The sequence below is a fragment of the Cryptomeria japonica genome, chromosome 10 (assembly GCF_030272615.1).
Source record: "Cryptomeria japonica chromosome 10, Sugi_1.0, whole genome shotgun sequence".
Lineage (NCBI taxonomy): Eukaryota > Viridiplantae > Streptophyta > Pinopsida > Cupressales > Cupressaceae > Cryptomeria > Cryptomeria japonica.
In genome coordinates, this window is record NC_081414.1 from 893348808 (window position 1) to 893362886 (window position 14079).

Here is a 14079-nt window from a genome sequence, read left to right on the forward strand (position 1 = left end):
CCCATCCTGTCCCCGTTAGACGAAGCATTAGAATTAAGGCTTCCCAAGGCTTAATTACAGAGGAGATGGAGCATAATTTGGGTGACTTCTTTAATGAGGATCATGCTAATTCTTCCCATCCTAATCATGTGCCTATTCACCCCATTAATGAATCCCATGATGAAGAAGAAGCTTTAACTAGGGTTTCTATAGATCAACTTTCCACATTGGACAATCAATTTGATAGCTTTCAACAATGGATGTCCCAAGAATACCCTAATAGTGAAGCTCTTCCATTAATTGAAGGCCTTAAATGCATGATTCAAAGTGATAAGAATGAAATTGATATATTGTGTGGCATTGCACATATTGTTGATTCTAATGTCATGCCTATCAAGAGTTGTGTCAAAACCCTAGGTTACTCACAACCTCCAACACAAGTCAATCCTTCAATTCCTTTGACTACTCCTATGACTAGTATTCCTACTTTCACATCTAACATCATGGCTACTTTAACTCAAACTATCATCCCTATAACAATTGGTCATGGGGGCAATCCTTCTTCTTCATTTAATCCTCCATCTTTACCTATGTCTTCCATGAATATTACTCTTATTCCTCAACCAATCAGTGTGACACAAGGGGGCAATTCCTTCAACAACTTTATTCCTCCTTTAAGTGTCCCTTTTCCTACTCAGTCATCACCAATGCCTACTTATCATAATGTCCCACCACCTTATTCTCAGTCCATGCCCTTTTTTAATAACATCACACTATCTTCTCAATCACCTATGTCTAGCATCAATTCTTCTATCGAAGCGACAATCAACAATCTTGCTCAAACCGTGTATTCCTTACAACAACAAATTGCTTCCATGATTCAATCCAAGTTTAGTGTGCCTACCCTTGATGTTGTGATTCCACTTTCTCTTGATATTTTTATATCCGTGCCACCTAAACATGTTGAGATCCCTCAATTGGAACTCTATAATGGAAAAGGTGATCCTCTTACGCATGTCAAAACATTTCAAACCTTGTGTACTGATTTTGCTTATGATCAAAGATTGCTTGCAAAACTGTTTACAAGAACACTAAGAGATAAGGCTTTACAATGGTATTGCTCTTTTCCTTCTTATTCCATCACTTCTTTTCAACAACTAGCAAATGCTTTCATCCAACAATTTCAAAACAACATTGGTCCTCAAATCACTTTGACTAATTTAATGCATTGTAAACAAGGTGTTAAGGAAAAAGTGATTGATTTCATTGGTAGATATAAGCATTTGTGTGCTCAAATTTATTTTCATGTACCTGATAATGATATTCAAAGAATTTTCATTTCTAATTTACAAAAAGATATCAAGGAAAATCTTCTTTTGTCTAAGTTTACTCCCTTTTCGCAGTTGTGCGCAACACTCCACAATTATCAACTGGCTGTGAGTCAAATGGAGCAGTCCACTCCTATGGCTCTGAGTGATAAGGGGGAGAGTGTTCAACAACCATTTGTAAAGTTTAAACCAACAAAAAACTTCATCAAGTTCAATGATCCAATCAACAACAACCATGGGAATGCTACAACAGGTGTGCCTTCTATTTCTAATTTTTTCCAAAGAGAAAGACAATTTACTCCTTTGAATGAATTTTTACATAGTATTATGTCTCAATTGTTGCACACAAATGTTATCAAACTTCCTCCTATAAAACAAATTGATTCTTCTAAACTTGCATCCCCTTATTTTGATAACAATTCTTTTTGCCAATTTCATCGTCAACCTGGTCATGATACTGAGAAATGTTTTGCATTGAAGAATAAGATTCAAGACTTGATTGATAATAATACTATATTTGTGGTAGGTGTGAATGATAAATGGAGTAAATCAGTAGCTCCTCCTAATCAAAATCTCAATATTTTCACTGATCCCTTGCCTTCTCATACCTCTAACGTTATAGAGATTGTGCCTAATTCTCTCTCTTCTGAAGAATTCACCTCTATGGCTCCAAACTTGGTTAATATGGTAGAAACACAAGATACGACTAAGGATCCTTGTATTACATTTGACCCTAGCGAGACCATTAGAGCACCCGATGGCCCTTTATACATAATTACAAAGGTTAAGGATATCCCTTGCCGTGGTGCCCTAATTGATCCCTCTTGCATGGTTAATGTCATACCTGAAGAGTATCTTTTCACTTTACGATTGCATAAACCACTATATGATACTTCTAATGTGGTTGTGAATTTATTTGATGGCTTCTCTTGTCCTACCATTGGCTCTATCACTCTTCCTTTTGAAGTTCATACTAAATCCTTGGATGTTGACTTTGTTATCATACCTTCTTCTGAGCAATTCCATGTGAAGTTCGGCTATCCTTGGCTATCTTCCATGAAGGCTATTTCTTCTCCAATCCACAAGTGTTTTAAATTTCCTCATAATGTAGAAATCATAACCGTGAACCATATCTTATGTCGTCCATCTGAAAGAAGCCACGGTGTTCCTATTGATCTCTTTTGGCCTAAACAATTTCAATCTCTTCCATTAAGGAGAGATGCTCTTTTTCAATCTTATAAAAAATGGAAGAATGACATGATATTATCCTTAAGTCAACCTAGATCCCCAACACTTGACATTCCTATTATTCTTCACCCTGAGGTTCTTCCCCTCTCGGATAGAACTAATCTCCCTCCTAAGGAAGATCGTCCACCTATACCTATGGATGTGACTTTACCTTCTCTTAAGGAGAACAACAATATTCCTCCTAAGGTTAGACCTATACCTCCTCCCCATGATGGACTAGGTCTCCTTCCTACACCTAATATTCCTCCTTTCTATGGAGCAATTCCACCTCCTTCCTCTTATTGAGAGAAGAGGCCTGCTTCTCCTATTGTTCAACCAAAAATACCTCAACCTAAACCTTCCACTATCAAGAAGAGAAATATTCCTACTTTTTCAAGTATTCATCCTCCTTCTCAACCTTCCACTTCGACTTGATAGAATTGTTGTGCGAGAGAATGCCGACAAAGACGTCGTGTTAAAGCTCATGAAGCTATCCCTCAAAATTTTCAATCTCCTCAAACTCCAACAGTCGACATGATTCCCTTTTCTCCTAAGCAAGATGTTCAGCCTACATCTCCAAACCATAAGTTGCACAAAACATGTGATGGTTTTACTCCTATTTGTGTTCTTGCTCCTCTTGCTCTAAACTTTGATGAAGAAATGGGTGAAAATGTTATTCATAATGGCAATACAACTCCTAATGCTTCTGATAATAGTATGAATATGTTGACATAGACAACTATTTATCGGAGGAGTTTTCACAAACCCTAATCCTAGTTCCTAGAATCGAACAAAGTGACTTACAACATGACCATAGTCCTTGTTTGGATCTTGTGATAGCTCTGTAGCATCGGAATTAGGAATCATCAAAGCAATATATATAAAGACATATTAATCATTATTAGCTCAATCACAAACACATATTGCAATGATCTAATCCTAAGCACACTCAATAGAGACATAAAAACAAAGCATTCAAAAGCAAAGATCATGCAAACCAGATGACGATTTCGATGCTTTTTCTATGCGGCTCCATTGTTCTTCTTTCCTCTTCAAATGGATTTGTGGATCTCACCTACAAGTGCACACATACAATTGAAAGCAAGATGGATATTGGTTATTGGTCAAGAGTACTAGAAGCATAAATTCGATAGTTCGATTAGGGATTCCAGATTAGGGATTTGATTGAAGAAAATAATCCAATTTATAGATAAATTGGAGAAAAGACAAGATTAGCATGACAGTGATTCGAATGGAAATTCAAATCAAGAATAGCAAAATTATGACATATCTATGACAAATTGCTATGCAAGGATTTATGACAATTTATGACAAATTCTATGACAAATTTCAATGTCAAGAATTTATGACAATATTTTGAAATAGAAATAGACATTTAGGAGAAATTAGAAAATTAAATTGGAAATAATGACTTGGAAATTAGGAAATTGATGAAAAATAGGTAAATTAATTAATAATTTCTCATTTATTAATTAATTCACAAAAGAGGAATAATTAGCCAATTAAATGAACATTTAATTGCAATGAGAAGACTTAGGATAAATAAATAATTTATTAATCCTAGAGAGAGAAATGACAAATTAGGTTAAATGATTAAATCATGAAACCCTAAAGAGATGGATTAGCAATGCAAAGATGACAATTAGGTCTTGACAAAGGATAGTTGATATCGATTCGATCATGATTTTGAATTGATAAATGACTAGTGTTGATAAATGATTTGATTAAGATTGATTGACAAAAATCAATGGCAAATTGACCAAATTGACATGATTGAAAAGGACAAGGATCGATGACGAATCGATCGCAATATGACAAGATTGACAAGGACAAAGATCGACCAAAATCATGATTGAAGATTGTTGTCGACAAGACCAAATTCGAAGGCGAGATGAATGAAGAATACAGAAGAATGACTCGATGCTCGCAAATGATAAAGATCAAGTGCGTGACATAGGAGAAATGTTAATGCGACGCAAAAACCTAAAATGAGGCAATGCACAAATGTTAAAGTATGACCTCACAAGTGTTTGACCATTTTTAGGTGTCTACAAGCTCCATCTGCTATTCTTGATGTCGCTCCTCTGGCGTGTTGCTCACCTTCCTGAAATAGTGATCAACAAGATCGGGAGGTGAATGTTGTGCTAGATTAGTAATATTAGCACTGCAGATATTTCTCTCTCCTTTCTTTCTCTTTTGTGACCATTCTTCTATGTGTATCCTTGTTCTTCTATTGTTCTCTTAATTTCTACTTGGGGACAATGCAAAGCATTGAGATCTTTTCTTGGTCTCTTTCATGTTGACTCAAAAGACATCCTCTCTTCTCTTTCTTCTAAGGTAGTGTCCTTCTTCGGGGAATGAAGATTATTATATGCATATACATACATGATATACATGAGTTATCATACAACATACTGACCCTGAGGAAAGCGACACTACCTCATGTTTTGGGTTCATTCCTCAATTGGGGGCTAAATCCTTGCGATAACGTGCTCCATCCTTCTCTCTCTTGGGTGTATCCTACCTTAAAGCAATCTCTCCCGATAAGGTGTGTGTGATCGCTTTAATGTGGGGGCATACACTCTGCTCATCCTTTCCTTCTTGTGATACTTAGAATTACTTTAGTGAATTTTGTTTTGCTTTGTAATCTTTTCTATCCTTGCTTTCATGACTCATAGTGAAGGGAAATTTGCTACTTGCAGTCATGGTTCTCCCCTTCTCGATCTTCCCTTTTACTTTGTCAATCGAAGTCATAAGATCCTAAGTCCACTAGGGGCTTGGCGCATCTTGCCTCCTTGATGTGGTAAAAGTTTTTCAATCTTTTTTTCTTGTACTTTACTAGCAGTATTGGCATACACTTATACTCCCGCTAAAGTGGGGGCTAAATGTAGTGTCATAAAATTGTAACCCTAACAATTTTTGACTGCATTAGGGTCCTCATGCATGCGATATCGAATCCTCTAGCCTGATCAAAGACTAGAGATCGCTCAACCTTCAGAAACTGTTTCTTCCTTGGCCTCTGCATCACCCTGTCCACACTTTGCCCTGGAGAAAGGGGTAGGACAGGGGCGTGGCGCCTCTATCCCTACCCTATTTTGGGGCAGGACCCTTCCTAGGGTTGCATTTTTGGTTGTGCATTGGGTGGAAAACTCCCCTGATGTCGGTCCGTGACAAAAATCAGATTCACTAACATGTATTTAAGGGGGCATTCATCCTCTCATTTGCATAAGTTGGATAGGTTGAAGTTGGATAGATTCAAGTTGCATAAGCGATCAAGCATTCAAGCATTCTTTTCTAGCATTGAGCATTCTCAAGTCTCCCTTAAAGGCTAGGTGTTGCATTCAAGTCAAGGATTCAACCATTGAAGAGGAGATTGATTTCAACAATATTTAATTCCACACAAGCATCTCTATCAACATTGCTATCACAACCTCCCTTGAGGTGATTTACAATTCAATCTTTCATTTACAACTACTTGCAAGTACTTTCTTTCATTACTTGGTTAATTCCAAAATTGGGGTTTGACCTAAAGGCAAATCCCCAATCCCAATCCATTTTCCTCTCTTTTTTGTGTGTAGGTTGCAGGTGCATAGTTGTACTTTCAGATTTGGGCTCCATTTGTAGAGGTAGAAAAACCCTTTTCCTTTTGCGGATTTTTTGAAGGACCGTGTACATTCCTGCCATGGTCCAGACAACTTTTCCTCAAATTCGTAGGGTGACTTCATCTAGACATATTACTACCAGATCCAGGTGCACAACTTCATCCCATATTCTGATCTCAAGTTATAATTAGTTCTTTGTCACTTTTGCGCTACATAATTCAATCAATTTCCTTTCCATTTCAAACAAGGAAGATGAGATCAACTTATCATTCCCAATTCATTCAGAATTCAATCTACCATCTTCATGTGGAGAGATTGAATCTAGTGAATTATCCTCTCCTCTTCCTAATGTAACATGGTGAAAAGTGTTTGAAGGGTAATCAATAGTGAAACTCTCATCTCTCTTTGAGGGAAAGGGTAGTTTTCCTCTTGATCTATCATTCACCCTTTTTCCACCATTACAAAACCAAACTAGTTAGGTCCATTTGTGGTCACAATAGTATTTGGGTCAGGAGCCTATCAGCTATTAATGCCAGACGGTATCAACTTGAAGAACCCATCAATAGCATGCATTTGAAGAAGTTTTATGTCTGAAAAAGTAGAAAAATAAAAAAGTGAAAAAGCAGAAAAAAAGAAGTGAAAAAGTAGAAAAATAAAATGAAAAAGTGAAAAAGCAGAAAAAAAAGAAGTGAAAAAGCAGAAAAATCAAAAAAAGTGAAAAAGCAGAAAAATAAAAAACATTGAAACAACAAAAAAATAAAAAAACAGTGAAAAAGCAGAAAATTCAAAAATAGTGAAAAAGCAGAAAATACAAAAATAGCGAAAAGAGAAAAATAAAATAAAATAAAATATCAGAAAAAGTGCAATAAAAACGGATGGTGAAAACCTGGCAACATGCACTATCTGTCAGCTAGCTCTTCCATCTATTAGTTCATGCATCCTTCCGCTTGCATTTCATTTCCCATCAGCGTTGTTCATATCCATAAATAAGCCTTTGTACATACGCAGGCATCGCAACTGATTTCTCACCATGGTTTGGATCATTGGGTATATCATAATAAATTTGTTTCTAGGCTTGGGGCAAAAATTTTGATCGTTTTGAGCTTCATCAAACAGGTAGAACAACAGTTAGCCAACACTTGCCAAGCGAAACTGAGACACATCCAACGGTGAACACATGATCAAATTATCATCCATCAAACTATCACATGTCAGTCTAAGCACAACACACACATATCAATGGATGATATCTTTTGACAAATGATTTCAACAATGGTTCAACTTTTATATCTTGATTTTCACTATCATGATTTCTGAGTGCCTCTAGGACGTCTCTGACTAGAGTAACAAGGACAGAACATGATATTTTTTCTTGTCTGTTGTCTGTAAATTAACCATTAATTTGTGCAAATTTGTGGACATGATCATCGGAGTATCATTGAAGACATTTTCGATTTGCATATAGCAATGGTTAATACTGCATATAGCAATGGTTAATTCTGATATATTAATATAATTATATATGACATTTATATAATTTAATTGGGCCATCTTGGAGGAGTGGCGACCCTTGGTGAAGGGGCCCCATCGATAGATATATAGGAAGATTAAATCTTCCTCTCTTGACTATGGAGAATCACACACAATCTGCCTTATTGAGAATAAGTGATGCTCGGGGAAGACGATAGATGTTCGTCTATGGTTGGGAGGGCAATGACATTGCCCGTGGTTAAATGAGCATTTAAAAAACAAAACACTAAACATCTTCTTTTGCCCAGATCTCAGTTGGTAGCTTCATGGGACATCTGTAGCTTACTGTTTCCATCAATTTACTTCAATTATTCATGCTTTTACCCTAATTTCACAATTACATTACAAATTCATCTAAGAAAGAGGATAATCAATATTAGCCAGTGAAATCAAATTAGAATCTCAGATCTTACCCCATTGAGATTGAGCCTAGATCTATTGGGTTCAAACCTCTTTCAATGTTGTGGTGATAATTGGGTTATTTAGTAAATTTACTTGGTGAAACTCTAATTCCCAATTTTCACCACTTTATAATAAGTACCACATTGTTAGTAACATTTGTATATCATGCAAAAACTAAATGCCATAGAAAATAAAATCTAATGAAATCAAAATTATCTTAAGCCACTATGTTATATGCATGCATTCATACTACACATTGGACATACAAGCAAAATAATACATTTGTAAGAACACACGCCCAAAAATAAAACCCATTCTAGTCTAAGAATGTGTGGAAAGGGAGAAATAAATATATTAACCATGAGCTAAATGTAAATTGACGTCTCTATATAATCTATTTGGACTGTGTAAACTAAGTTAGAACCAAAAATGAAACCCAAAAGTTCAAATCAAGAAATACCTCAAATAGAACGAATGAAGACAAAAAGATAATGGAAATTAAAAAAAAAATGCACCAAACCTCCATGGTTATTTAGATGTGTTTCATAACGTTAAAATGTAGGTTGCTTAAGTCAAGATGTACCTACAAATAGATCATTCATGCACATTAGGATGAGGGGGTTGATTTATAGGATTATGGATAGTAACGTGAATGGTGGAGATTCAATTTCAACAAACACTTGAGATTAGATGAGAGTGAGGAATCCTCATTGAATAAGAATGGTCAAGAGAGTTGCAATGGGTCAGGATAATTATCTTCATTTTTAAATTATTTGAATAAATAGGTGTGCATGGGATATAAATAAAGGAATGATGGTAGTGGTCATAATGGTATATTTGGATTTTATTATTTATATGAAATGGATAATAGATATTATTAATTATTTAGATATAGATAAATGGACATTAGGATGGATTATAAATTATTTTTTTGGAGATAGGAATTTATGGAGATTTTATTAATTTTGGTATAAGATGGAAACGAGTTTAATTAATTTATTAAGGGTAAAAAATAAAAGGGGGAATTTAGAAGGGGATTGGGAAATGAGAATAAGTTAGGACTAGAATGTGACATGGTGTTGTATTAGGCAACATTAGGAGATGGTTAAAAAGAAAGGATCTCCAATGTCATATCTCATGAATCATAGTTACATCACATGCATGAGAGAATTAAAAAAAGAAATAAGTAGGCTCTATCATGGGGGCATCATAAGAAGTAAAGTATAACTAGTGCAAAATCTCCCAATTCAAGGGGGAAATTAAATAAGCTAATGAAGTGTTAGGGGGAACAAGGCATCAAGAAAAGCCTTAAGGATGGCTTTGAGTTGTAGATCCTCCAAGACTCTTGTTCAATCATCTCATCTTGTTGTTTGTTGTGTTTGACCTCAACATAGCCCTCTAAGATTCTCCTTGAGAAGGAATTAGTGTGTGAACTCACATATGAGAATTTCTTTGTGTCTCAAGTTGTGTATAAGTATGTGATCACCAACTAATCCTCATGCCAAATATATCTCATAATAAATCATCCAATCTCTAGTGTACTATTACTCTTCTCTAGCAATACAATGTAACAATCAACATAGTAGGTAGGAGCAAGAATGTCTATGTATCAACTTGCCAATGTAGGCTTCCCCATATCCTCTAAGAGTATAACTTTATCTCATTCCATAGAAAGAACGAAAACATTCAGAGAAGCACTCCTAAACATGTCCCTCCATCTATTAGTAGTGCCTATGTAGTAAAAGATGAAGAAAAGAAGAGTGATAGTATCATGTTGAAACATAAGTGATAATCAAGTTGAAAGCTATGATATGCAAAATTAAGAATGGAGAAGTGAAGTACTAATGAGGATCTCCTAGTTGCCATGAGAGATCACCTATCCTCATCTCCTCCTTTATTAGGTTTACAAATAAAATAACTTGAGATGTGGGTATGGCCTCCTCTAACGCCCCCCCCTCCTCTCCATCCTTTAGGATGTAGTTATCATTATTTTCCTTGTCCTCTTGGTCACTCTTTGCATCATAAACCAAGTGACCCATATGTACTTATAATTGTCTTCACAAGAGGTTATTTAACAGGAGTCATGAAGCCTTTGTCACCTCTTAAAGATATTGGTAGCATGGAGGCATAAGAGAAAATCTAAAGGAATATAATTACCAAGCTATTATAGTAATGATGGAATGGAGTGGGTCTCAATTAGGCCATTTCTATCTTTCAAAGAGTTCACTCCTTGACAATAAGATCACACAACTTTATCTCCTTTCCATCACTCTTCCATGTCAATATAGGGGTTTATGATAAAGTTGTCACCCACGCTAATTGCCACCATTGATGTGGTCACATCAAAAAGTCTAATTTTGTGCCACCTTATGCCTTTGGGAACTATAGGATCCACTAGGACAATCATTACTGATATGGTGTAATGTTCTAAACAATTCACACCATGACCAAAGAAGGATGACTAAAAGTGAGCACTCCCCACCACGTTATGCAAAATAAGTATTTGCAGACTAATGCTAAGATGTCAACTCCTCATGCATAGACTATACCCTACTCAATCTACCATATGATTGGTGCCCAACACCATTTCAATGTATAAGTCTTTTGACATCCCATCAAGTGGGTGACAATCAAACCAATTTGAACCTTTTGCAAGTGTGAAATGACACAAAAAAGAATTGAGGTAAGTTGGATCTTGAGCCCATCTCATAGGCAACAATCTCCTCAAAAGACAATTCATTGAAGTCTCTAGTCCTCAAACTCAATCTCATGTAGTGGTTGTCTCTTGCCTCATACAAGAATACACCGGATGCAATACACACCATAGATGGTGATTGTCCACTCTTGAAATTCATGGAAATCAAAAGTTTTCCCAATTAGTAGCTCAATAGCCACAATATTGTGGTAGATATGAGCTAAAGGTTGAAGAATAGGGAATTGTATCATTCTCTTTAGTCTCACTCTTTGAAGGATGTATCTATAGTTAATGCCATGGTAGCATATAAGTACCATCCCACTCCTTGGTGGTATTCCATTGAATGTAGGTGTCCTATGAAATAAATAAAAAATCATTAAAATCTTAGAAAAACTAAAAATTGTTAAATTAAAAAAACACAAAATATTAAAAAGATGTCAAAAAACCAAAAAATATATAAAACCAAAATCAAACCCATAATCAATTAAAAAAGCCTAAAAAACTATAGAAAATAGACAAGTTTATGATTGTTCCTAATTAATCAGGGCAACCGATAAGATCTCCTAGGTGACCCACAGAAAGTCGATAGGGTTCCCAAGCACCTAACCTTCTCAACATGGGCAACCAAATAGGGCTAAAAGAGGCAATCCTAATTGTGCCAAATGTGAACTGCAAAAGGTCAAAATCAAGTAGAAAATGTGTGAAATTAAAAAACACTAGCATTCCTAAATAAGAAAATAGTGCAACCAAAAGAAAATCTAATGGACAATTTCAAATGAAATCAACAAGAGTTAAAATGAGGGAAATTTTCTCAAATTTCACACATGATGGATTGTATTCCTCGTTGATATTTGTTTGTCAACTGTAAGTTTGTGTGAATTCATCATTGTTTCTTTGTCTTTCTTATATTGCCCTCACAAGCACAGTGAAGTTTTACATAGTCAATTTTTACATTTATGAGCTGGTTTTTAACCCCTTTTCCAAAGATTGTTCACATGGATAAGAGCACATGACAAAGGTAGCATCTCTTATATCCTATGTTGATGGTAAGTGCTCTTGTCATCGTTCAATGTTGTTTTTCATGGTTGTCATATCGCATGTCCTCATACACTTTGTTTTGCAAGTATAGATGTAGGACAACAAGTGTAGGTAAGTGTGTGTCTTCAGACCCCTATTTCATGAATGACACCCATATTTAATGTAGAATCTTGTACCTTAGAGAGAAATACACAAGCACCCACAATTGCATGGGTTGATTTAAATGTTTGATAATGATTTGTTAGTTGAACTCATGACCCATGTGCCATGCTCATTTTTCCTCACAATTATTCTATCTTGATGGAAGCCTTCCCTGTGTCCTTTGAAACTTCCCTCATGTGCATTTTCCACCATTGATAATGATCCTCTCAGCTTGTTCTTCTTCCATACCATCCAAAACTAAGATTTTACACTTGTAGTTGTACGCAAGGGTGCCCAAGAGACCTTAGGGACACTTGCATGACCCATGTTAAGTTGTAGGGTCACTTAGTGGTGCAGGAGCACCTAGCTTTTAACCAGTTTGTTGATGCATTTTCAAATTTTGGTGTGATTGTCCTTATTTTGGATCAATGTTTGAATAATGGACTGTTTAGAGGTCCACATGTGTGTTTGGTAGTCATTTCAAAGGTGATTGTCACAAAGGTTTGTTGGTTTTCTCAGATTTGGCCAATGAGCCCTTGTAAGCCTAAAATGGCATTATTTTGCATTATGATGTAAAATGTCTTGTAAAGCCTCATTAGGAATTTAGTCATGTCATTTTGATGTTAGGGAATCATCCTAGGAGGTTTAGTATGAGTAGAAATGCATAAAAGGCAAAAATGCAAAATTGAGCAAAAGTTGTCATTGTTGCTTGACAACTTTTTGCAACTTTGCAGTTTTTAGCAAATCGGCGATTAGGCAACCGATGAGGAGTTGGTTATGACCAAGATGGCATATAAAATGCTCTTTGAATGATTGTACACAGGTTGGGATATCCTAGAACAAGTTTGAATAGAATTTGAAGACAAATTCCAGATGTTTGCATTATATTTTGTCATTTTGGTAGCAACAGTCCATACAAAATGGATTGATCTTGTTATTGTTATTTCATGAAGGTTTAGTGGATGACATTGTGTTGCTCAGGAAGTGTTTGTATCTTCTCTTAGTGCAGATTTGAAGTGTGTTTACAAATTGTCTCTTATTGTACTGCTCTCGGTCCGAGCAAGGGTTCAAGAGCCCAACCATGGTTCCAACTTGAAATCCCTTTGAGTTTGCTCAATGACCCTTGGGATTCAAGTCATGGAACCTTTGTACAGTGTATATATTCTTTGGAATGGTCTGGAGGTTGTTGGGAAGCAACTTGCTATCATTTCCTAGGTGAGCTCTGCCATAGCCCGACTAGGAATATGATTGACAATTTTGTCTTTACTTGCAGGGTTGAATAAATGTGAATGTGCCAATTGTTTGGCATGGAAGTATGATGCATAGTAGAGTCTTAGAGAAGAAATGGAGGTTTGATAGGGTGTAGAAACCTATAAACCCCTTTGGTGAAGACTGCTAACTCCTAAACCCTCAAAAGTGCCATTTTTGGGATCCATACCAGTACAGATATACCAGACAACCTACCATAGTGGATCCAAAAGTTTGTCCAAAAGGGTACTCGGATCACCAAAGGTGTTGGGGGGTTCTTTGAGTGTTTTATGAGTAATTACCCAAAAACTGGCAAGGTAGGGCTAATTGGGGCTCTAGGGCTACTAGGCCTAGAAAATAGGAAGAAGAGGAAGCGATGGGAAAATGGTGAGAAACCAATTGAAGAACCACTTGAACGGAGTTGAAAAACCTACAAAACACCCCCTGAGACCCCTACAAGTATATGTTGGAGGTTTGGATAGTCTAATGGTTGGATTTACTCTAGTGAATCTCAACCATTCTTGAGAGCAACTATAGAAAACAATTTGATAGGGAGCACTCCAAGAGAATTTGATTGTTTGACTTGTTAATGGACAAGTGAAGAGTGATGGAAGCCCACTAAAACATCCTTTACCTACCTATTGAGCAAGGTGTAACTCTCTTGTGAGAACCTCTCCCCATCACTTAGGTGACTCATGTTAAGTAGTAGGGTCGCCTGAGTAAACCACTATAATAAGAGGGCAAGCCACCTCCTAATAGAGACAACCTTGTCATGTTTTGGACAACATATGAATCTCCCCTTTTTATTTGATTTTTCTCCAATGTCCCTTTTGACTGACAATTTTCTTGAGTCTTGAATGCTATACAT